This window comes from Apodemus sylvaticus, chromosome 15, assembly GCF_947179515.1.
Source record: "Apodemus sylvaticus chromosome 15, mApoSyl1.1, whole genome shotgun sequence".
Taxonomy (NCBI): Eukaryota; Metazoa; Chordata; class Mammalia; order Rodentia; family Muridae; genus Apodemus; species Apodemus sylvaticus.
In genome coordinates, this window is record NC_067486.1 from 57446532 (window position 1) to 57472367 (window position 25836).

A 25836-nucleotide genomic window follows, 5' to 3' on the forward strand; every position below is an offset into this window, starting at 1 on the left:
AGCCTACACTCATAGTGACACACCTACTCCAACAAGGCTACACCTACTCCAACAGGAAGTATATGTATATGCCACTCCCTGGGCATATACAAACCATCACTGAGTCCTTACTGGACAAAGTATGTTACTGGGTGTGTCGTCGAGTTTAAATGCTTGAGCCACTTGACTAAAGTTCAGTCTTTCTGATTCTTGCCTGCAATTCAAGAAGAGGCAAGGCCTCAGCTTCAACTTCAGCTGCCATGATGCTCAACTTCAACTTCAGGTGCCACACTTTCTCGCCATGATGTAATCCTAGCTTTCTGGTACTGTAGTGAAACAAACTTCTCCTTCTGTAAATTGTTCTTCTTACCATGTTATATTATACCAATAGTAAAGCAACCAAGACAACCTGGTGCTGACAAGAGAATTGCAGAACTTGCTGCTTGCTGGCCAGTCGGTCTAGCCATTCAGTGAGTTCATTCAGTGAATGAGCATCAGTTCATTGGGAAGCCATTTGTCAAAAAACAAGGTAGAGAGTCATAAAGCAAGATATTGACTTCAGTCTGTGGTTCCACCCAAACATGCATGGGTATGTGCACTTGGGTATGTGTTCTCTCTCTCTCTCCCTCTCTCTCTCTCCTCCTCCCTCTCTCTCTTTCTCCTCCCCTCATGCATGTGCTCTTGCTCACACAATTTGCTGAGGGAAAAGGACACATATCAAAAAGTTTCAAACAAAAATAAATAAATAATACAACAACAACAAAAGCTTATATATTTTTGTTTGGAAGCTCTTGGGTGTTCTCAGTGAATCTCAGAACAGTATTGCTAGATTGATGGTAAATTTAAAAAATAAAAATAAATTAAAAATTCTTTTGCATGCTATTTAGTTCAACCTTTCAGTCTTTGCTTCTGGAATGCTGTGCTTTGGCTTATCTTCTTTTTTTTCTAATGCATTATGTTTCCTTTAAAAAACCAATAACACGTGGAACACTAGACAGCTCAGTGCATCAAAAAAATCCTATTCATATGAAATGGGTCTCTCTCTCTCTCCCCCCTCTCTCTCCATCATCTATCTGCCATATCTATCTCTCTATCATCTATAATCTGTCTATTTCTAGCATCTACTGCCATCTACCATCTCTCTCTCACCTATCATCTATCTATCTATCTATCTATCTATCTATCTATCTATCTACCTATCTATCTATCTATCTATCTATCTATCTATCTATCTATCTATCTATATCTGTCTGCCTATCATCTGTTATCTGTCTACTATCTATTTATTTATCATCTATAAGTCATCTATTACTCATACTTCATCTATAACCTATCTATCATTTACTATAATCTATCAATCATCTATCTATCTATCTATCTATCTATCTATCTATCTATCTATCTATCTATCTTTCTATCTACCTATCTATCTACCTACCTATCATCTATTATACATTTTGTTGTTTGACTGTCTATGTATCTATGTATCTATGTATCTATGTATCTATGTATCTATGTATCTATCTATCTATCTATCTATCTATCTATCTATCTATCTATCTATAATCTATCTACCTATCATCTATTATCTCTTTTGTTGTCTATCTGTCTGTCTGTCTGTCTGTCTGTCTAGCTACCTATCTATCCTTGAATTCTTACCAAGTTTTATATGCTATCCCTGGCATTGGACCTTTAGCAGTGAGCTGGAGAAACAGCTAAGACTGGAAAAGAGATCAGTCTCCCTTGGCTTGACTCAGAATATATAACATGACGATAAAGCATGTTGGCATTTGAGAACATCACAGAATTAGGAATGTTACACTCACTTTTCACCTTGCCCTTCTTCCAAAATTATGAAACCCTGGAAGAATTTTCTTTTCTCCTCCTGAAATAGGATATAAAACTCCCTGTGATAAACATGTTCTCATGTCTAGAGAGAAGGAACTGGAGACAAGGAAGAATGGGAACAAATTCCTTTGATACCCCCGCCCTGAACTTCAGTTGATGACTGTGGTCCTACCTTTGTCCAATGACATTTTGCCAGCCATATAAAAATATACAGAAAACTATATAGTTTTATCCATTTTTATCATGCCTTTGTCTTTTATTGAGTCTATGAAGACTCAAGATTATATAAAACTTCCATTAAATAAATGTATATGCTTCTCCACCCCTGCCTTCCTTCTCCTCCTCCTCCTTTTCTTTTCATTAAAGGACTTCAATTACTAACATAGGATGAGTGGGGTCAGTCATGTCTTCTTCCCTACCTTATGTGCATAAATTAGTGCACATATCCCTTCAGACATGCTGCAATAATTACAAAGAATCCATGAACACATTGCTTTCTTGTTTCTGTGTGTTTATTTTGGAGAACCTGGCAGAGGGGAGGAGTTTGAAATTATGTTCAACACTGTGGATACCAGCACTTGTTTCTTGCTCCTTCTGGATTTGCACCTGTGAAACTTTGAATGTGGCTTTGTAGGTGGTAGTGGACTGTAATGGAAAGACTGATTTTGAGTAAAGATTCTAGGTTTTAGAACAGAAAACTTGTCTTCATATTTGGGCTTTCTGACTTCCTCTCTGGGTGATCATATAACTTCATCATGTTTCATCATGGTTTCTTCATGTGCAAAATAGGAATTTTACCTACTGGACATATAAATATTAAATAGATATGCAGATGTGTCTACTACTTAGTAATGCACAATATTTCTTTTTTCTTTTTTGCTTCTGACTAGTTGGGTGATTTGTATTTTCATGTGTGTGAGAAATTTCAAATTCTCAGGGAATTAAGAGGTTGGCTGAATACTCTATATCTTTTCGGCATGGCAGTCTATAACTTGGGTAATATAACCTACATCTTACATAAAGGAGTCATCTATCATACAAATCAAATGGCTTAGGATTCAATCCTAGAACTGATTTGCACTTTTGAAATCCATGCGAACCTGTTGAGTAACGATGATAAGTGGACTCTTCATGGGGTAGTACTTTTAAAATCTTTTCAATGTGATAAAACTGTTTTTCAATTGTCTCACCGTGTCCGTTTCAACTACTGGAACCCAAACAAATAGACTTAGTCTTCTTCATAGGAATATAAAAATATACATTGCAGCTTCTTCTAATTGTTAAGTTGATGTCATATGATTTATATTACTGAATAGACATATGTAACTAACAGCCTGGATTAGACTACTTAAAAATTTCAAATGGCTACACATAATGGATAGATACATTATATTTAAGCATAAGCCAAGAGGGTGCTCAGTCAGTAATTTAAAGCATCGATATCCTAGCAGCATTTATTAAGAGGAAAAAAAAAACGTGTCTCTTATCCTCTTGCTTCAAAATATAACCCATGAAAAATTGATTCCTATATGAGAGATGGATGCTTTTATTAAGTATTGTAGAGTACTGTGTCTAACTCTTTTGAGGCAAACACATGGGCAAGCTGGATTGTCAATCAAGGAGAGAAACTGATGGAAGGATTCAGCAAAACATGAGAAGAGAGTGGCATAAAAGAAGTGGTTATTTATTATTTTGTCTCTTTATTTGGGGGGGGGCAGGTAGGGGTTTGGATTCTTCTGCCCAAGTAAGAGGACCTGTGCCTGTTCAAAACAAAGAATAAGGACCACGATGTGACATTCACATTAGAACCTTGGTCTTCATCATATGTTGAATTGGCTTGCTGGGGAGTTGCAGTAGTGTCCCATATTGATGGTTCTGCAATGTTTAGGAATCTTGTATGTCAGTTGCTACACAGTCATCATAAAAAAAAAAAACAAAAAAAAAACTCTTCTGATCTGCCACTGCATGAATGTATTATGTTGAAAACATTGGTTTGATATGAAGAGAAGGCAGAGTAGAGTCTGTTATCTTGAACCACAGGCAGTAAGCCTTAAAAAGGTCATCCCTTGTTAATTATTTTCCTCTATGCTGCCATTTCTGTCTATCACGCTGTTGGAAAACCACACTACAGTGTGCGTTTGCACATTTTCTCCCGGCTGTGCAGAAGTGGCATTGTCTTACTCCACATTAGCCATAGGAGGGGCATTTTATACCAGCCAAGTTGGCAAAGGTTGGAAACTAGGGGCTTTTCTTTGATTTTACCTTCTCTGCAGACCCGGTTTTTAACATTAGAATGCCACTGGCTATGGGTGAGAAGGCTTTTTGACACAGGACTGGAACACATTTAGAACATAAAATTGTCAGGGAAAATTTCAAATATACATACAAATAGAAAATACTTTATTAACTATCCATAAACTATGTTCCTGCTTAAATAAGTATCAGTACTTTGTCAACCTTCCTTAATCTTTTGCTCCTATGTTTTCTTTAAAACATTATATATGAGTCAAGCTCTAGTTATCACATAGTTTTTATTTGAAAACATTTCAATGTGTTTTCACATGCTTTAGCATTAAGAAAAAAAGATATAACCATTTTTATCATATCAACTAATCCTGACTTTATATTTTTAATAGTTGTCCATGTTTAAATTCCTGATTGTTTAAAAAGTGGCTTTTTAGAACTGGCTTATTTGAATTAGGAGCCAAACAAGTGAACTGGTCTATTTTAATAACTGAAAGGGACCGTAAAGTTATGTACCCCGTTGGAGATGTCATTAAAGAGCAGGACAGGCAGATTTGACAGAACATAGTTCAAAGTGAGGATTAGAGAAAAGTAAACTGTTTCATGTTTATGCCCCTTCAGAGATTAGACTCTTCAATAAACTGGTTATACAATGATGAGCAAAATATGTTGCTTGGGGGGGAGGGTGCACAGCCTAAGGTGATAATGGCCTTTAACCATTCTCAAGTTGTGAACCCCTTTGATGCTTTATAGACTCACTTTTTTCCTACATTGCCTATATTAACACATATTTTATTCAATTTAAGTTTTTAAATGTGTGAGATTCATTAAGTCCTGGTCTTAGAGAGAAGGAAGATGGCGTGTAAATGAATGATTGAATTTAAAGTGCTAAGTTATAGTCAGACAAACATCAAGTGGTAGCAGAACACAGGGCAAGAAGGTGACCTGTTGTTCTATGGAGAACGGCATTGAAAGCACTTTGACATTTTGATTAAGAGTTAACCAATCAAAGATGCTGACCAGAGCTGCCATGTCAACAGTGGCTGTGACAGGAGATGGTGCTAAAAGGACAGCTTGGCCAGGAGGTCAAGAGCCAAAGGGACTCATGTGAAGGAGTTAAGTTGAAATCGTTTCCATTGTCACGGGATTTCAAAGTGGTGAGTGACATGCTCAGATTTTCACTTGAGAAAGTCCAATAGAGCAACAATGTATGGGGGAATTACTAATAAAGTGTCCCGACCCGCAGGACAATCAACAGGGTTCCTTTAAGCCACCTAGAGGAAAGGCGATGGGGCGACAAGACAAAAGAGAGAGGCAGGACAGCCTGTCTAGTTCTGATCAAGCTGTCAAACTTTAATTTTCAGACAAGTCAATATAAAGGGAAGCATACAAGGTTTGGGAGGGGTAAAGGGGTGAACAATCTCAGGGGGTTGGCATCATTTCTAAGAAACAGTTTCTCATAATTTCTGGTAAAGCTAGTTATTGCTGTTGGAATGTTGGCATGATAAAAGGGGGGTCATGAGGCGGTGAAGTGGAAAGGGGTTGCTACAGTAACCTATCTACAGATGAACGTCAAAAGGAGGGGGTTCTGAGACTTATGTAGGAACAGTTCTTGGCATGGAGATCTAAGTGAGAATGACTCCTGGTATCGAAGTCTCCTGGCATTGAGAGCCAGGTGGGGATGGCTCCTGGTATGGAGAGTTCTTGGCACTGAATTCTGAGGATGGCTCCCGACAATTCCCCCTTCTCTGTATAGAGAGCAGAGGTCAGACAACCATTGATGGCAAGCAGATAAGGCATCAAAATAATGGGACAGTGCCTGTCTTAGGAATCGACCCGGTCATCCAACATCCCGTTCCCGTTTGGTCATCCCTGCCAGCCTCCAGAGATACCTGTCTTAGGTGGGAGTGGCCCTGGGAAGTTGCCCGTCATTGGCTAACTGCCCAGCAAGTTAATTGTTATTGATGCCTTTAGCTTGTGGGGCTCCTTCTGGAGTCCCGGCTGGAATGGCTGTGACAAGGATGCTCTTTCTGTTAAGGCACTAGAGTGTGCTGTTTGGGCTGTTTTGCCCTGGGGGTTTAGGTAGCCATCTCTCAGTCCTCCATAGCCAAACGATGGTAATGTACCTGAATAGGTTTGGCTGCCAGGTCATCTATCCGCTTCTTAATTAGGGCTGTAAGGCGTTTAAAAGCCCATGGTCCAAAAGAAAATAACAATAACAGACCTACAAAGGGTCCTAGGACACTGGGTAAAAGTGTAGTGAGCCATGGAGAGGTGGAAAACCAATTTTCATACCAACTTTCTTTCTGCTCTCTTTCTCTCTTACATTTTTCTAGGCCTTGTCTGACTATTTTCATGCTGTCTTTTATAACTCCTGTCTTACTAACATAAAAACAACACTCTTCTTTTAAAGTTGCACAAAGTCCACCATGTTGGAGGAACAGGAGATCAAGTCCTCTCCTATTTTGGAGGACAATCTCAGCTAGGGAGTCAACGGAGTCGGAGAGATCAATTATCCCCTGCTGAAAGCGTTGGACGTCTTGATCGATGGTAGCACTTAGCTCCGTGTACCTAGAGTTGGAAAGAACAAGGGAAGAAATACCGGTCCCTGCTCCCACAGCTCCAAGGCCAAGTAGGACAGAGAGAGTAACAGCAGAGATAGGTTCTCTGCGAGGGCGGCTCAAAGAAGTGGAGCCTCCAGTAGATGTGGATTGATCCCACAAGTGAAAAAATTCTTCAGAGCGATAATAAACTAAACGAGGAATCATCTTAACAAGGATGCAAAACTCAGGTTTCTCCCCCTTCTTTCGATTTTGAAAAACTGAGGCAGAGAGGCAAGGTGTAAGGCCATCAAGGCACACCCACCAAGTTCCCTCTGGGGGGAGAATAAAATAATTGCCAGGAGGGGGAAAATAGGTTTCATTGCACAAGTGAGCATAAAGTGAGGGGACATTTGTTCCACTAGAGATCACACAAAGTCCCAGGCCAGATATCTGGGTTAATGAAAGACCTGGCCAAGCGCCCTTTTGCCAACGGCAGCGCCGTGGATCGTCAGCATGGGGGGAATCACCAAGAACAGCAATTCCTTCATAAAAGGGTTGTTGGGAATGGTAGCACAGCCAGCAATCTTCAACAAGTTCAGGGGAAGTTTCATTTAAGGTGAGAAAAGTCTGATTAACTAAAGAAAGTACAAGATTTTTAGTGGGAGCTGGCTGTAGTAGCTGATGGCTTAGCTGGTGGCTGGAGGGGAAATACAGAAGGTAGGGAAGTGTCTTTAATAGAAGGAGTACGGGTGCTGTCCTGATCAATTCCTTTAGGAGGAATAGGATGAGGTACCAACACAGAATTAGGTCCCATTGGGACTGGCTGGGCATGATATAAAGGCTCTTTAAGGAGCTTAATGGAGAAAATAATACCTACATCAAAGCCAAGTACATAGAGGCGAAGATCCTATTCATAGCCTATCTGCCAATGTGGATTGGGAGATTTTGCATAGGTGGTAAACTTAATTTGTAAAAGTGTGCACCATCCCTTTGTATAAGGATTAGAGGCCTTGTGGACTCATCATCTGTTAGAAAACTAGCTGAGGGTGTAACATTGTGTTTTACTTAGATGTAACCCCACAGGAGAAGTCCAGAGGCTCTCCCAAAGGCCCCAAACAACCAAAGTAAATCTTGAAGATGTCTTAAAATAAATGGCAGGCCACGTTCTATTTGGTCTGCACTTGAAATCTGTAAAATTTAAATATATGGCCTTTTGACACCCTAAAGGGGGGCAATCAGCAGTAGCCAATATCTCCCCTTTAATCTGTTTATAATTTGTCCAATTTTTAGCTAAATAAATTTGCCATGCAGAGAGGGATGTTGAGTCCGTAGATGTCCGTGGTGTCAGCACTAGTAAGAGGCATCCAAAGGTGTTGAGGACTGTGGCCATTTTCAATGATTATAATCAGCATCATTCTTTGTCTCAGCATTAGCATACTTTGGCAGCTAGCATGTTCCTTCAGCATCCTGCAGAAAAAACACAAACATACCTCTCTCTACACTCAGAGAGTTCCCTGGTATATAGAGATGTGATTTTTCCCCTCTTTTGTTTATAAAAATATTGTTTTAAAGTTCTATGGGCCTGTTTCATAATATCTTGTCTTTGAGAATTATGAGGAATCTCAGTAATATGACCAACATCAAATTGTTAAAACATCTCAAGTAACTGGCTATAATAATCAATTATAATATTTGTCTTAATCTGATTTGGAACATCCAATATAGAAAAATAACATATGTGATGACTAATTTTATTTGTTGTTGTTGTTTCTTTTGTTAAAACATTTATAACTAGAAAGCTTGAGAAGCTGTTAATAATCATATGCATATTTTTAATGAATTCTTTTGAATTGTATTTGTATAGATAATTGTAAAAGTTAAGAATTGGTAGCATTAAAGAAGAAACAATATTAAGCAATTGTAAGGCATGAGCCATATATATATTATTAATATAAAAATTAAAAGTTTGATTTTTAACATTTTAAAAGGAGGAGCTACAGCACCCAATTCAATTATCTGTGCTGAAACAAGGGGACACTCAAAAGAATAAACATGTGATTTAATTATATGAGCTTTACTCCCACAGTAGATGCATTTTTATAGGATGCATGTATAAATCTATAAAAATATAAAATCATGTATGGAGGCAAATTTTTTAACAATTTATCTTTTGAATAACAATTATTAATTTTGTCAAAAAAAGGCTTGCCATGTAATACATTGACTATCACTAATAATTAATTTGATTGCTGTTTAAAATAAGGAACAAACATTTTATCATGCTCTTAAAACATTCTTTGTAAAAATATTTCTATGATTTTATTTTGTAACACTTTATTATTACACCAAATCTTCATTGGAGGATGTCAAAACCTTATTTGGAGAGATTTTACATTAATGTTCTCTTTGTCAAGGAATGGAAGTAAACATATATCATAAACTGTTAACAAATACTTACGGTAGCTTTCTCCAAGTTATGTCTCTCAATATTTATTTTGCATTTACCTTGAGAACATCAGAGGCTTAAATCCTCTTATCGTAAACTTAAAGCAGTGTCTTAGCCAAATAATTTATCTTAACATTTTTAAAAATTATTTACTTAAAAAATTTAAAAGTCCATTGTTAAGAGCAAGCCATTTCTTGAGGAAGAACTTTCTAATGAAATTATTTTTTTATTGTTTTTTTTTTTTAAGTTAGCTTATGTTTAACCTTTCACAGATGTAAGTTTGAACTTTATTTTGAACCACATCTATATGAATCTGTTAAAAATGTTCTTTTGGACAGAACTCTCTAGGTGAGGCCTGTAAGATAAGGCTAGACCTACACCCATCAGTCTTGCAAGGAGCCTGTAACCAGACCCCATTGTATGAAGGTCAAATAACAAAAGAACCTGTAATATCAAAGCATAACTACAATTTTTTGAAAGCAAAACCCAGTTTTAAGCAATCTTTTCTCCTTAAAAATAATGGCAAACACATTACTTTCATATTGCAAAGTTTGTCTATCAGCTTGTGTGTTTGAGTGTATGACAGTGTAACTTATTGAAGAGACATTATTTTAAATCTTATTTTTTATAAGTCTGAGTTCTAGGATAAGAATCACATAAAACACTATGTCAATTTAGAAATATCTTAGAGACCTGTTGTTCTTGGATTGTGTCATGCCACGTGTTGCTTAAAATAGTTTTAACCCTAAATTATCAGTTTTAAACTTACCTTTTGTTACCATCATTATTTTTTAAATCATGTCCAATAACTTTTGAGCCAATACTCTATAGTCAAGGCATGTAAAACATTTATACCTTTAAGACCAATTAGAAATAAAGATGAAGCAATTACACAAATCTCATTAATTTAAACCAAATATTTTTTTCCAGCTGTGATTTCAGGTGAATAAAGCACTTTGAACCCAGTCATCACCATGGTAGAAAGTTGTCTAGGAGAATTAACCATTGAGGTTGAGGCTGCTGGCCCCTTAAGAAGTAGCTTTTTCTCCAGCTGTGTTTAACTCATAGTTAAGAATGTGAGGCACCTTTAATCATCTTCCTCTGTGTAAATTGAAGACTGGCAGGACTACCAGTAGATAACGTATTTTTTTTTTTTTTACCATTTTTTTTCTTTTCAACATATAACATAAACACAACAATCATTCAGCCAATCAAAACAATAGACAAACAAATTGACACACATATGGACAGGTTTTGGTGCACCAAAGACAGACAACAGACAGAGATGGAACTTGATGTCCCAAAGAGATCCAAATATGTTAACCAGAACTAAGGATTTTTTTTTTTTTTCAGGAGAGTTTTGAATTAGTTTTTAACCAATTTTTCTGATACCACGTCCTGCACATGGAAAAACTGCTTTTCTGAAACCTGCTTTTTCTCTTGTTTAGGAGTTAACTTCTTATCTTCTTTTTCTTCTGGGAATTCTGCCAGAGAAGGGGGGGGGACACAGTGGCATCCACTGATAGTTACTCCATAGTGCCCTGCTTTTGTAACCCCTATTGCGTTCATAAAAAGAGAAAGAGGTTTAGAGAATGTGATATACCTCAGGGTAGAGAAGGGCGGTGCCTAGGCAAACACACAGACATGGTATAGAATAAAGTTTATTCAGGATGGAGGAGGATGGAGGATGAGAGTTAATGGGGTAGTGGAGACAGAGAGAGGCAGAGAGAGTGTGTAGATAAGTACAAACTGGCCATGACCATGTAGAAAGAGGTAGGAGGGGAGGAGAGCCCAGGAATTTCTTTACAGTCTAGGACTTACATTCTGCCCTGTGAGTAGTTTTTATTTTCGATTTCTCTGGCCGTTTTAGCTGCCTCTGACTTCCAAAGAATAAATTCTCCCCCAGAGAACTCAGCTTGGGTAAACTGCATAAATTCCTCAGGTGTGAGCCAGTCCTTGGTGGAAGATTCCAAGTGCCAAAGTGAAGGGAGCAGTCCGCCCATAGGCTGTGACTGCGGACTTTAATTCTTCTAAAATTTTAAAGTCAAGGGGCTTGTTTTGGCTCTGGCTTTTTCTAACTATTTGTCTTTGAAATAAATCTTGAAGTTAGAGTGACCATTTGTCCCTCTAAGTCTCATAGCTCCTTTAAGAGGGCTACTTGCTCCTTGCGGCTATCATTTGGTGGAGAGAAGAAATTTTTTCAGTGGCTCTCCTGCTGGCAGCTTCTCCTCCAAGTTTGCTTCCTCCCCGGGGAGATAGAGTGTCAGCACCCGAATTATGACTAGATTTCAGAGTTTGTAAAGAAGGATAGACTTTGGTCTTTTTGAGAAATTAGGGAAAAGATCAGACATAGACAGAAACCGTTTTAAATGTCCCTCCTCCATATTTATCAGAGGCGGGAGGGATAAGAGAGCACAGAGACAGTGTCCGGACAAGCGCTTTTTCAGAGAAGTAGGTCCTGGAAGCAGGAAGAATTCTGAATAATGTCATTAATCAGAGACCAGTAGTTAAAGGCAGTAACCGGAACTTTTTTTTTTCCTTTTCTTGACCAAAAGTTGCATAGTAATCTCGTACTCTAGCCCATGTTTTCTTACCTATGGTTCCTTTCTCTGGGAACCAGGGACAATTTGTCCGATCTCCTTTTCTTAACCCAGCCCCGTGTCTTGCGAGATTCCTGAATCCCTGAAATGAGCAGGGATTGTTAAGTAAAAGCTTGCCCCATGGGGTCTCACCTTCTGAGACGAAGTTGTCGTGGAGATTTTCCCCTGGCCAAGCGCGCCGGCGGGTCAACCGTGCTTCGACCAAATCCAGTTCTCTCAGGGAGCTGCTCCTCTCGGGGAGCCGAACGCGGAGGGCCCTCCTCCTTGATCCACGACCTCCTTTCTCTAGATCGCTCCACAGGTACCACACTGTTGGGCGCCAAAGTGTCCCGACCCGCAGGACAATCAACAGGGTTCCTTTAAGCCACCTAGAGGAAAGGCGATGGGGCGACAAGACAAAAGAGAGAGGCAGGACAGCCTGTCTAGTTCTGATCAAGCTGTCAAACTTTAATTTTCAGACAAGTCAATATAAAGGGAAGCATACAAGGTTTGGGAGGGGTAAAGGGGTGAACAATCTCAGGGGGTTGGCATCATTTCTAAGAAACAGTTTCTCATAATTTCTGGTAAAGCTAGTTATTGCTGTTGGAATGTTGGCATGATAAAAGGGGGGTCATGAGGCGGTGAAGTGGAAAGGGGTTGCTACAGTAACCTATCTACAGATGAACGTCAAAAGGAGGGGGTTCTGAGACTTATGTAGGAACAGTTCTTGGCATGGAGATCTAAGTGAGAATGACTCCTGGTATCGAAGTCTCCTGGCATTGAGAGCCAGGTGGGGATGGCTCCTGGTATGGAGAGTTCTTGGCACTGAATTCTGAGGATGGCTCCCGACAATAAAGATACTGGACAGCGGAGCCTCGAGGGCAGCTAGCATAATACAGAAGCTAATATTGAAAAGTCTAGAGTACAACCTCATACCAAAGATTCTGCTAGACTCACTGGTCATCAAACCCCAGGGAGGCTCATGTCTCAGCCTCATTAAGACTAGAATCACAGTATATATCACTGTGCCTGGATTTTTATGTGCATGTTGGGGATCCAACTCTGATTCTTGGACATGTGTGGCAAGAACTTTTCAGCTTTAGCCATCTCCCCAGTTCCATAACCAAGATTTTATAGTTCAAGACTTAACCCATGATTTATATTTGAAACAAAATGCAACGAATCTGATATCATCCCCAAACTGTTGATGCCTCTAGACACAAATTTTGTGTTACCTATTACTTGCCTCAGTTTCATAGTTTCCCATTTCCTTAAGACAAACCCAGATTTACCCTTTCCTGCCCAAGTTGTTGTTATTACTCAGTGTAAACCTTAATTATTCCAGAGCCTTTTTCATAACTCTTCAGCGTCATGTCTCAGTGATATGCAAAATAACATCATTTGGCTTTAGTCCCTGCATTTCCCTCTACTAAGCAGATTACTGCTTACTGATTCAGAAGACAACAGTTCTGTGGAATGGAACTGAAGGTCTACTATGTATCAGATAATTTGATACGGATTACTCCAGTGAGGAAAAAACTAAGTAAGAGTTCAAAATTGCTCTATAGTAATTATATTTGTGTTTTCAAAGGTCAAAATGCTAAACAAGCCTTCTTTTCAGGTCTGAAATAATCATGCTTCTAACTGATTTTCTTAGCTTGATTAGCTAGCTTTAAGTGACAGAAAAATAACCATTTGTGTGTGTGTGTGTGTGTGTGTGTATGTGTGTGTATGTATGTGTGTGGTGTTTAGCAGTTTCTTCCGTATGTTCATTTTCCAAAAGGCTGTCTCTTTAACCCATCCTCAGATGGATTTTTCTGCCTAAGAAGGAGATATGGGACTCTAAATTAAGCATCTAAAATGAAGGTGAGAAAGATAGCCGGGTATCTGTGTGAGAGAAAAACAATGTATAATTTTACCTTAGAAATGTGAGGTGTGAAGTCAGAAGAAGAACAGGTCATTGAGTCATGTTAGGGCTGTGGTATGCTGTTGAGACACATCTTACAAAATGTGTTAATCTAATGCTGGGCACATCCTGAAAGCCTGCCAGTCCAAAATGATGCTCTATCTTCCAGGGATTAGAAAAGCTTTGCATTCCTTAGAAGCATTGATCAATGTAAGTGCAGGTCGATAAAGGTTTTGTGTTTGGGTTTAAATGATGATCAATCATATTTTATTAAAAATTTAAGGCGAGGGTGAGAATGGAAAAGGTATGAGACTGTGCTTATGACAATGAAGCCAAACTGAGGTTCATTGTGAAATGACTTGAAAGCTTCGGAATGGTTGGAATATTGGGCACCCATTCAGACAATAGATACGGCAGGTGGCAATGATAACCTGTGCTTGGATTAAGACTAATGAGTGTTTATTGACAAATCTCTGTGTCTCTGTTTAATTTCTGTTTTCTTGATCGGTCCATTGAGGAGAGTGGAGTGTTGAAGTCACCCACAATTATTGTGTTAGGTGCAATGTGTGTTTTGAGCTTTAGTAAAGTTTCTTTTATGAATGAGGGTGCTTTTGCATTTGGAGCATAGATGTTCAGGATTGATAGTTCTTCTTGGTGTATTTTTCCTTTGACCAGCAAGAAGTGTCCCTCAGTGTCTCTTTTGATGACTTTAGGTTGAAAGTCAATTTTATCTGATATTAGAGTGGCTATTCTGGCTTGTTTCCTGAGACCATTTGCTTGTAAAATCATCTTCCAGCCTTTTACTCTAAGATAGTGTTTGTCTTTGACACTGAGGTGTGTTTCCTGTATGCAGCAAAATGTAGGGTCCTGTTTATGTCTCCAGTCGATTAGTCTATGTCTTTTTATTGGGGCATTGAGTCCATTGATGTTAAGAGATATTAAGTAATAGTGATTATTACTTCCTGTCATTTTGATGTTGTTTTTTTTTATATTTGATTGGTTATCTTCTTTTGGGTTTGATGAAAGAAGGTTACTATCTTGCTTTTTCCAGGGTGAAGTTTCCCTCCTTCTTGTTTGGTGTTTTCCTACTACTATCATTTGTAGGGCTGGGTTTGTGGAAAGATATTGGTTAAACTTGGTTTTGTCATGGACTATCTTGGTTTCTCCATCTATGGTGATTGAGAGTTTTGCTGGATATAGTAGTTTTGGCTGGCATTTGTGTTCTCTTAGAGTCTGCACGAGGTCTTCCCAGGATCTTCTAGCTTTCATGGTCTCTGGTGAGAAGTCTGTTGTGATTCTGATAGGTCTTCCTTTATATGTTACTTGGCCTTTCTCTCTTACTGCCTTTAATATTCTTTCTTTGTTTAGTATATTTTGGGTTTTGATTATTATGTGACGGGAGGTATTTCTGTTTTGGTCCAGTCTGTTTGGAGTTCTGTAGGCTTCTTGTATATTCATGGGCATCTCTCTCTTTAGGTTAGGGAAGCTTTCTTCCATAATTTTATTGAAGATATTTGCTGGCCCTTTAAGTAAATCTTCACTCTCATTTATGCCTATGATCCTTAGGTTTGGCCTTCTCATTGGGTCCTGGATTTTCTGGATGTTTTGGGTTACAAGCTTTTTGCATTTTGCATTTTCTTTGACTGTTGAGTCCATGGTTTCTATGGTATCTTTGGCATCTGAGATTCTTTTTGCTATCTCTTGTATTCTGTTGTTGATATTTGCATCTATGTCCCCTGATTTCTTCCCAAGGTTTTCTATCTCCATAGTTGTCTCCCTTTGTGATTTCTTAGTTGTTTCTACTTCTGTTTTTAGATCCTGGATGGTTTTGCTCAGCTCCTTCACTTGCTTGTTTGTGTTTTCCTGTAATTCTTTAAGAGATTTTTTTGTTTCCTCTTTCATGATCTCAGCCTGTTGACCAAACTTCTCCTGTATTTCTTTAAATGATTTTTGCCTTTCCTCCTTATTGGCTTCTATCTTTTGACCCATATTCTCCTTAATTTCTTTTCATGATTTTTGTGTTTCCCTTGTAAGGGCTTCTAACTTTTAGAAGGAGGATCCATTTCCTCCTGAATTTTTCTAAGAGATTTATTTACTCTCTCTTTTCAATCTGGCCAATCAGCATGTATTCAAAGCTTTTTGTTAATCATCCCCAAAATAGTTATAGGAATAAGGATTATAATCTTAAATGTTTTGAATACAATTTAAAAGGATCCACTTAAAATTATAGTGGAATATACACAACATAAGATCTACTGTTTTAGCTAATTTTAAGAATACAGACTTGACATTTAAAGCCTTCATATTTCTCCTTCCGTCCAGCCCTGGGTACCCCTTAATCTAATTTTCCCTGTATGTATTTGACTATATAAATATATCATACAAGGCAGACTCATACAATATTCATCTTTTCTTGTAACTAGCTTGTTTCATTTAGCACCATTTCCTTTGCTTTTACCTATATTGTAGTATTTATCAAAATCATGTGCAAAGTTGAATAAAAGTCTATTGTAGGTACACGCCTTGTTTTATTTATCCATTTGGATTGCTTCCACCTTTTAGCTCTTGTGCGCAATTGCCTAAATGAACATGGGTACGTAGCACCTGCTTGAGGTTTCCAATTATTTTGAATATAGAAATGGAAAAGGGATTGCAGGATTATGTAACTCTGTGTTCAAATTTTGGAGGAGCCCTATGCTTCTTTCCATAGCATCTGTTCCACTTTACATTCCTATAAGCAACCTGCAAGTGCTCCAGAAAGGATTTTTTTTTAAACCCAAAAGTTAAAAGAAAAACAGCAGGACGTGCTGAAGAGGAAAGATGAGCTACAAAATGCAGAGTGCAAGAAAGTGTCTTCTCCCTTTCAATTGTCAGAAACAAGAACTTCCAAGTAGTGGGCCTTGTTTTTGCTGACCTAAGTTCTGGATGAATGTATGGTCTTGGGAATGAAGAGGCATCCATAGACTAGAATAGACCCTCTTAGTTATCTCAGTGTGCTTTTCAAAGTGATTATTATCTATGTATATGAAAAGGGCTATGAAACATTGTTCTAAAACTACAGAGATATTAACTACAGAGACATTAAACTACAGAGACATTAAACTACAGAGACATTAAAAGCAGGAAATAAATAAAGAAATAAAATATTCATTCAACAAAAATGTTATTTTTTTTCTTCTTAGATTTTTGTTTGAATACCAATAGCTCTGACTGGCCTGGAGCTCACTATGTAGACCAGGCTGCTTCTAATTCACAGATACTTACCTGCTTCTGTCTTCTGAATGTTGGTAGTCAAGGCCTGCACCACCATGGCTGGTCTGAAAATGTATTATAAACACCTGGGTGTTAGGTCATTGTACAAGGACATCTAGGATGCTCTGTAGAGTAAACAACAACAAAATAGAGGGGTTCTTTTGTGTATATGTGTGTGTGTGTGTGTGTGTGTGTGTGAGTGAGTGTATGTAGTGCTGAGTACCATATGCAGGATCCCTGAGTGTGAGGCAAACTTTTGACTGTTGAGGTACTACTCAGTCTAGGCTCGTTTTTTTGTTAGTGAGGGACCAGGAAGTAAACAGAATACAACATGAAAGAGTACCTGCTGGAAGAAAGGCGAGCGACATGGTGTTTTATATATGCCTTAGGTGCCAGCCTCAGGTTTTAGGATTTGAAGACAAAGTCCCTCTCTGAACTCATTTGAGTGTTCCTACTATGGAGGTCTAAAGAACTATCTGTTTCTCCCTGTGTGTGTGGTATACTTGCTTTGGATGACTTGGGCAAGTTGGCAGACAAATGACCCCACTGGACTACATGGAACTACTTGCTAAAAATGTATACTTGTGTTCTGTGGACAAAATATCAGGATTTAAAATTATCATTTGAGTAGCAATTATAAAAGCAAAACCAAATGGTGGAGACTCAGCATGCCACTCTGAGAACTTCCTCCCAGTCCAGAGTCTGGGTTTGTCTTCCCCTTTGTTTCCTAATGTTTCCTCACCCTAAGACTATTTCTACTGAGAATGCTTATCACACGGCATTTTGATGTCCACTAACCTATCCACCTCAGTCACTTGACTCTATCATAGAGGAAAATGCTGTAGCCAGAAATGGTCCTAAGATGAATAAATGGGTGAGCACAAAGAGAGCTAGAAAGTAATGAAAAGCATTTGCCTAAAGAGCTGAGATATAATAATTTGGAGACATTGTTCTGGGAGAGTAGACACTAAATCTTCATTGTTGGGGTTTCTGACAGCTAATTGGCATGAGGGGCAGGGTTCTATTGGCTGTTGCACTGTAACATTTTCCAAAGTAACCTTTTAGATCCTTTTCCTAAAGTCTTCTCTGACTTCCCCAGGATAATCAATACATACATGTATCTGAAGGCTGCAGCTGCCTGAGTTCATTGTGTATTTAATGCTTCTAGTCTTCTGAGTGCATCCAGGAAAGGTTTCTGTGCTCTATCTGGATCCCTCTCTTTTTAGTACAACCATCTTCATTTCTTTGTAAGGTGATTGCATGTTTTATGTACTTATACCTATCTATGACATTTGACTAATGAGGGATGATAAGATGGCCCCCTTTTGGCTTTTCTGTTTTTAAGTAGAAGTAAGATTATCAAGCCAAGAAAGTATATCCCAGAGGAATTCAGGGGTTATGGCATGAGGACCTGGATAAATAATGTACTTTGGTCATAAACATTTGTGATGCGAAGTACCATAAAAGCATACACATCCTGGTGGAAGAAGGCGAGAGGTTTCTTTTTGACTAACGGCGACAGTATTTTAATCTAACTAAATTCTGGCAAGTACAGGAAATCCCCAAAGCAAAGTGCCAGATGTCTTTTCAGGATCCTAGAGACGTGGGATTCAGTGGGATCCGTTGCTAAGAAGATGATTCCTCCTTCCATTCTTCACACTCATCTGACACCCGAGCGACAGGGAGTTGATGTAAGCAGAGCAGGGATCTAACAATGTCAACTGTGCTGACATCATCCTAGCTGTGCGGGGCTGATGGGAATTTAGAACATCAAACACTCTATGAAGGGCAGCGACCAGGTGTGACTCATTTCCCTGGAGAAGCCAGGGAGGAAGAGAGAGGGCAGGATTAGTTCACACTGACACATGCTGCCTTTCAAACGGAGCTATCTGACTAGCTTTTCTGAAAACAGGAAAACATGCTTCTCTCTCTGTCTCCTCACTTCCCACCGGAAGCACTTTATATTCCAGTCTACCTAGCGTGCTATGCAGCAGAGTACTTTGTCATCGTAATGTATGAAAGTACACATTCTCAGGATCATGAGCTTTTATATTACATAAATCCAGCTATGAGAACAATTCAAAGGGTTTCACTAGTCTCTTTTTCTCTCCCAGCGACATCAGACGAGCTGTGCAGACACAGACACCACTGAAATAAAGAGAAGCTGAACAAAAGAGCACAGAATGGAACTGCTGACCCTGCTCTGCTGTTGCTAAGTGAGGATAGCATTGCAGGTCCCTAACTGATTCTGCTCCTTCGATGGAAGGGAGAGGAAGTGGGCACAGTCAATGCTCAACAATTACTTCTTAGATAAATAATAGAAAGAGCCTGTGCATTTATGCCTGGGTGTCAATATGTAGGCTTCGATCTACTTTATGGCATTGGTTATTTGTCAGTTGGTTTGAAGAGTGAATAGATACTGAATCCAACAATATCTTCTGGTGTTAAGGTACAGTTTCCAGAATCTCTTCTTCACAGAGAACATTTCATTAGAAGGTTCGAGATGGGGCAATTGAGCCAGTAAAGATTGTACATCAAAGCAGTCAAAATGCCCTCCAATCGGATTAGTGCGTAATAGCAATTCAGGAGGTATAGGGAACTGAATTATGATTGTGTCTCTTCAAAATGATCCCAGTGTGTCTTGACATTCTGTGGAATATTAGCTTATCTATTTCTTGTGTCAGTCACAACACAAGCATAACAAGAACAATGCTTGTTGTTACCCTGCACTTGATACTTAAAATGCCACTTACTCTTCTACCTACTGTGCATGTTTAGAAAATGGTATATGCAGGACAAATTGTGAAGTATACTGGAATTAATGGGCATTGGTTCTGATTGGTATCTGGTTCTGGTTGAACAGCACTGAGGCTGAATGCTGCACTACAGATCTATAGGATGTTACTTGCACAATGCAGATGCTTGTGAGGAAAAAAGATGGGTACATTTTTAAAAAAAATAATATGTAGAATATATATATATATTTGTAGGATATAGTAAATTCCAGGTTATTATAAGGTACTAAGTCAATTGGTAAGGGAGATAAAATGAAACTAGCATGTTCCTAGAAAGAATATTAAGTTTAGGAATCAAATGTTGAGATGGATAGGAAAAACAATTACATTTCATTTCTTATACTTTGAAACCTACAGGTAAAGATTTTCTCTGTGTGTATGTCTCTGATCACTATTTCGAATATTGTAAGACTGAGATTTGTACAATAGTTAACAGTGCTGTTTCCTGGTGGTCATGGCAATGAAGATCTATTTATTGCATGGCAATTTTTTTATTCAGTATATTTTTTATTTACATTTCAAATGATTTCACTTTTTCTGGCTTCCCACGCCCCGAAAGTCCCATAAGCCCTCTTCCTTCCACCTATTACCCCATCCCCTCCTTCCTACTTCCCTGTTCTGGTATTGCCCTATACTGATACACTGAGTCTTTACAGAGCCAGGGGCCACTTCTCCATTCTTCTTGGACATCATTTGATGTGTGGATTATGTTTTGGGTATTCCAATTTTCTAGGCTAATATCCACTTATTAGTGAGTGCATACCATGATTGATCTTTTGAGACTGGGTTACCTCACTTAGTATGATGTTCTCCAGCTCCATCCATTTGTCTAAGAATTTCATGAATTCATTGTTTCTGATGGCTGAATAGTACTCCATTGTGTATATATACCACATTTTTTTTGTATCCATTCCTCCATTGAGGGACACCTGGATTCTTTCCAGTTTCTGGCTATTATAAATAGGGCTGCTGTGAACATAGTGGAGCATGTATCCTTATTGCATGCTGGGGAATCCTCTGGGTATATGCCCAGGAGTGGTATAGCAGGATCCTTTGGAAGTGATGCGCCCAGTTTTCTGAGGAACAGCCAGACTGATTTCCAGAGTGGTTGTACCATCTTACAGCCCCACCAGCAGTGTTCCTCTTTCTCCACATCCTTGCCAACACCTGCTGTCTCCTGAGGTTTTTTTTCTTTTTCTTTTTCTTTTTTTTTATTCAGTATATTTTTTTATTTACATTTCAAATAATTTCCCCTTTTCTATTCCCCCACTCCCCGAAAGTCCTGCAAGCTCCCATCTCTCCCCCTGTCCTCCCACCCACCCCTTCTCACTTCCCCGTTCTGGTTTTGCCGAATACCGCTTCACTGAGTCTTTCCAGAACAAGGGGCCACTCTTCCTTTCTTCTTGTACCTCATTTGATGTGTGGATTATGTTTTGGGTATTCCAGTTTTCTAGGTTAATATCCACTTATTAGTGAGTGCATACCATGATTCACCTTTTGAGTCAGGGTTACCTCACTTAGTATGATGTTCTCTAGCTCCATCCATTTGCCTAAGAATTTCATGAATTCATTGTTTCTAATGTCTGAATAGTACTCCATTGTGTAGATATACCACATTTTTTGCATCCACTCTTCTGTTGAGGGATACCTGGGTTCTTTCCAGCATCTGGCAATTATAAACAGGGCTGCTATGAACATAGTAGAGCATGTATCCTTATTACATGGTGAGGAATCCTCTGGGTATATGCCCAGGAGTGGTATAGCAGGATCTTCTGGAAGTGAGGTGCCCAGTTTTCGGAGGAACTGCCAGTAAGATTAAAAATTCAGGAGACAGCAGGTGTTGGAGAGGGTGTGGAGAAAGAGGAACACTCCTCCACTGCTGGTGGGGTTGCAAATTGGTACAACCACTCTGGAAATCAGTCTGGCGGTTCCTCCGAAAACTGGGCACCTCACTTCCAGAAGATCCTGCTATACCACTCCTGGGCATATACCCAGAGGATTCCCCACCATGTAATAAGTCTCCTGAGTTTTTAATCTTAGCCATTCTGACTAGTGTAAGGTGAAATCTCAGGGTTGTTTTGATTTGCATTTCACTAATGACTAATGATGTTGAGCAATTTTTAAGATGCTTCTCAGTCATCTGGAGTTCTTCGGGTGAAAATTCTTTATTTAGCTCTGTACCCCATTTTTAATAGGGTTATTTGGTTTTCTGGGGTCTAACTTCTTGAGTTCTTTGTATATATCTGATATTAGCCCTCTGTTGGATGTAGGGTTGGTGAAGATCTTTTCCCAAATTGTTGGCTGCGGATTTGTCCTTTTGATGGTGTCCTTTGCCTTACAGAAACATTTTATGAGGTCCCATTTGTCAATTCTTGATCTTAGAGCATAAGCTATTGGTGTTCTGTTCAGTATGCATGGCAATTTTTGAAGTGGCTCTTAGAATCTTCTAGAATATTCCAGAAGAGCTTCTCCATGTGTTGGAAGAGGTGTCATCATAATAATCTTGGAATCACTATCAATGCAAAACTCTTCTCATACTTTCATCTACCCCTCGTAGAGGAGACCATCTAATTGTTCCTTTCAGATAATGATTTATTTGACATGATGAAGTGGTATAGGATCTTAAGGAAGAAAACAGAAAGGAAAAATAAGTGTGAACTCATTTTCTCAGATAGAATCTATATCATCAACTAGTTGATGATATATGGTTGACAATTTCACAACCCATATAGGATAAGGCAAAGCCCCTTACATACCTGACAGAAAATAACATATTTTAACAGGTGTTTAACAGAACACTGGAACATGCCTCCCTTTGAAAGTCGGCCTTAAAATTCAGTCTGGTGAGAAGTATGAAAACTTACCATAGACTATATTAACCTTAGAAAGACAAAGGTCCATGGTCATGGATATGAGACATGGTTGTAGAACTGATGGGATAATCTATTACATGGAAGAGAAGGCAATGGTGAGGCTCACAGAGCTTGCAAGAAATTAAGATTCTTCAGGTTCAAGTTGTGTGTGAGTCACTAGTCCTTACAAAGTAAAGAAAGATTTGAAAAGCATTAAAGAAAATAACAATTTAGAAGTGATTGGAGGGAGACTATTTCCATAACTGCTCAGAAAAATTTCCTTTCTTGGGTTTTGCTTAAAAAATATTTGACTGGGGCTCATACCTTCAATCCTTTTGTGGGAGACATAGTTGTTTATCCCTTTGGATGATATCACCTACCAAAGAAAATTGCTGGGCAATTCTGTCACTTTAGGATACTGAGTTAGATCAGAAATAAAAAAATCAAACTCTTGAGAACTTTCCTGAGTTTGAAATGCAGAGTGGGGAGCAAAGCCATTATGAGTAGTTCTGTTTGTGTTTTGATCGACTGTAGAGGGCATTAAAGCTATTGTTAGCTTCCACTTATGTCCTTTATAAGAAAATTATATAATCAAGGATGTCATTAGAGATTCAGGTATTTGTTTCTCTTAGTGACTCCTACTGCCTATAAGATTTGATTAGTGTGTGTAAGTCCAAAAGAAATGTCAAGAATTGAGCCTAAAATCCAGTGGATTGAATGAAATACCCCCACCCCTCATAACAGTGCACAGAGGTAGGATAGTCCTGTCACTCTCAACCTCAGGCTTTCATCTTGGTCCAAAAGAGAGCAATTTCAGTTTTCTCTGTCTCCTAGGTAACCAGTGGGCAGGGGAAGAGGAAAAGGAGTTAGGGCATTTTGTGTTCCACACATAAGCTGTGAAAGAAACACTCATCATTTCCTTTCACTTCTCACTAATTAGGCCATGATATGGATGCTTTTCACTGCAGTGAGGGATTGGGAGGTCTTTGGAAAACTGCTTAGGTGAAACTATTGATTGCTTTGAAAGAAAAGGAGAGACAGCGAGATGTCATCTGCAAGAACTTGTGTGGAACTCTAGGAGATCTGTGGGCTTGGAGGGTGTTGAGGGACAGCAGAGGACTCCATTATAGTACAAGGGACCTTTAAAACCTCAATGAGTCACTTTCCTTCAAGGAGGAGAGTGAGATATGTGGCCCTGTCAGTTCTGGAGGAGATGCACCTACGCAGGAAAGTGATGTACTCGCAGGCAGAATTTTATCTGCCTCTGGAGACTCCTAAGAGAATGCTATAAAATGTCACACCAAAACTCTTTTAGAAGGCGTAGCAGGGCTATGCATATCCTCAGGAGAGGCTAAAGAAGCCAGAACTGTGTTAACAGAATTTTCCAGCAGAGGGGCCTGTAAGATGCCTCAGGGGTATGAAAGCAAGCCTGATGACCAGAATGCCATTGCTGGACCCCACCTAATGGTGGAAAGAGTCAACTCTACAACATTGTCCTTTGACCTTCACATGCATACTGTCATTTACATGGCTAGCGTCACCCCCACACTAGTGATTATGATGATGATGATGAAAAAGAAATTGCCATAGACTTAGAAGTTAAGCAGTGAGAAAAGTGCAAACTTTTGGAATGTGATACAAGAAGCTGATGGGTAGAAGACAAAAGGCCTGGAGTCATTGATCTGTCTCTGTCAACTTCAAACTCTGAAGTAAAGAGTGTGAGGAGCTCAATTCTGAAGTCTTCAAGAAAACAAGAAACTAGAAGAAGCAAGTAACATCAGGTTTCTGGGAGCAAAAGTAAATTTCATTCTTTACCCAAGAAAGTTTGCCTTAACGTGAGAAAATTGTGTGTTATAGTTTATAGAGACTATCCAGTAGTGGCTTATTGACACTGGACCCTACTGGACTAATTCCTAAAACATCACAGGTCTTCCTTCTTGTTTATCTTCTAGGTTCTATGGAATGTATTCTGGGTATTCTGTACTTTTTGGCTAATATCCATTTATCACTGAGTACATACCATGCATGTCCCTTTGGGTCTGGGTTACCTCACTCAGGATGATATTCTCTAGTTTCATCCATCTCTCTGCAAAACTGATGATGTCCTTGTTTTTAATAGCTGAATAGTATTCCATTGTTAAAAAGAACCACATTTTCTGTATCCATTCTTTGCTTGAGAGACATCTGGGTTGCTTCCAGTTTCTGGAGACAGATACATACAGCCAACCATTGGACTGAGGTCGGGGATCCCTTGGGAAGAGTTAGGAGAAGGATTGAAGGAAATGAAGGGGATGGCAACTCCATAGAAAACCAACAGTGTCAACTAACCTGGACCCTTGGGAGCTCCCAGAGACTAAGCCACCCACCAACCAAAGAGCATACATGGCCTGGTCCGAGGCCTCCAGCACATATGTAGCAGAGGACTGCCTTGTCTGGCCTTAGTGGGAGAGGACATGCCTAATCCTCTAGAAACTAGATGCCAGTGGGAGAGGGGGGATGGTAATGCTCAGGGGAGGGGCTCTCTCAAGGGGAAGGGAATGGGGGATGGGAGGAAGAACTTTGTGAGGGGGGACTGAGAGGGAGTAATATTTGAGGTGTAAATAAATAAAATAATAATCATAATCATAATGATAGAAAATTTTTTGAAAAGGTCAGAGGTCAATGGCAGTAGATTTGAAGCATGGGCTTGATTTTTGGTTCTAGGTAATCATCTTCAGCCAGCAGAGGCCACTGGATCTGTGAATGTGTACGGAGTGAATTCTGACATGGATTCTAAAGTAGATCTCTTGAGTCCTTTGATCCTCCTAATCTCAACCATGAAATGATTTTTAAGGCTGATGGCCTTCAATAAGATCAAATCATGGTAGTATACATTTCCAGCAAAAGTTCAGAGAAGTTTGAACATCTCATCTAGGTAGGAACTATTTAATATGTACTCACTGGTGTCATTGCTAAGAGGCCAGTCTGCATGCAGGTGCTATCTTAGATTCGTGGCAGGCTTTTTGGATGACAGCTACCAACCTTGCTGACTTGGTAAATAGTAGGTAAGTGGCATCATTTCCTCACTTATGGGTATCATGACTTGGAAAGGCATTGGCCTGATTTTCATAAATCCTAAATTTGGCTCTTGATGGCCAAGATGCATGTAAAGAGGTGACAGCAGCTTGGTGGGAGTGTATACATTACAAGCCTTGCATAGCCAGTGACATTAGCTACTTATTCCAGCCCACCTGAATATTGGTGAAAAGTATAGAATCTTTCTTTCCTTGTGAAGCTTAGAAACTACTGAAGCTGACGATGCTATTGCATTTACATTCATCCTCCAAGCCAATCAGGTGGGGACAGTATCAGCATCACAAAACAATGTTAAATGGAGCACCTGTGCTGTGTGC

The 25836-nt window shown here is 39.2% G+C and overlaps 1 pseudogene; it reads right to left on the bottom strand.

Annotated features, from left to right (window-relative positions):
- LOC127665639 (disks large-associated protein 5-like) overlaps window positions 1–16855 on the bottom strand; it is a 35187-nt pseudogene extending 18332 nt beyond the window's left edge.
- Window positions 16856–25836: the final 8981 nt, after the last annotated feature.